Consider the following 1,134-nt stretch of genomic DNA (forward strand, 5'->3'; position numbering starts at 1 on the left):
CGTTACTTATTTTGTTTACAGCCCTTTTTGTTCTTTATTTAGCCGGGCTGATGGTTTTCTTTTACTAGGTTTAAGATTGTTATATTGGTTAACCGTTTTTGTTTGTTTGCAGTTGCTGAGGTCCGGTGACGGTGTCTTCCTCTTCCGTGTGTTGTGATTCTTGAGTTTGGGTTGTCTCACTGCGTCTGGTGTTAAAGGTTTTGTTTGTTTGTTTGTTTGTTTGGTGGATGTCGTCCCCATAGCGCCCCCTCCGGCCGGTAACCTCAGCTACTGCAGCTCTTCTACTTTCTTTGACTTCCTTTGTTTTTCATTCTTAAACTGGTTTTAAAAAGAACATTAAAAAAAATAATAAATGGTTTTTGTAAACTTTAAACTGTCTCAGATGTTTCAATCCTTAGCATAATCGAACCTGTGTGCCTTAAACACAAGATAATATTCTCTGGGTGAAATTCCCAGGGTGGTGGTGTTGAGCAATCTACTTGACCCCACCTGAAACTAAACAATGGTATTCTCCAGGCTTTTGAAAACTTTCTTTTGGCTTGTATAATGAGGTCTGCAGCACCAGGTAGTTATGTTGTTTGCCTCAATGCCGGGTAAATCCTTAAGATTATAAGAGAAGTCTTTTTTACCGAGATAATACAGATCACATCCTAAATATACACATTTTTTCGCAATGCCTCATCTGTTGCAGCCTATTTAGTGCATTACCATACACGTTAAAAATTTTGCTTTATTTTGAAGCGGAGAAATCCACTTGTGGACCTCCATCTGAATTTTGCGCGTCATCCGGGTCACGTGACTGAAACCCAGCAAAACATCTTAAATGCAATAATTAGAGCCATTTCTTTATGAAAATGTTTTTTGTTTATGATCACAATATTTATGTTTCAACAGAATCTGAATTATTAAATCCAGTGCTTAAGATCAGGAGCTAACAAGTTAACATGTGTCATAAACATTCATGATACGAGCAACTACATCAAGACAATGGTTTAAAAAGGAACTGAACATTGAAAATACCTTTTCTTAAACAGATTGACTTGTAAGAGTCTCTGAAGTTCCCAATGTTTTAAAGGAAACAGTTTTATGTATATAGATTTATTCTTCTTTTACCTCACATAAATCTGAAGATTT

This window comes from Poecilia latipinna, unplaced genomic scaffold (assembly GCF_001443285.1).
Source record: "Poecilia latipinna isolate Pla-1442-1.1 unplaced genomic scaffold, P_latipinna-1.0 Scaffold1815, whole genome shotgun sequence".
Classification (NCBI taxonomy): Eukaryota; Metazoa; Chordata; class Actinopteri; order Cyprinodontiformes; family Poeciliidae; genus Poecilia; species Poecilia latipinna.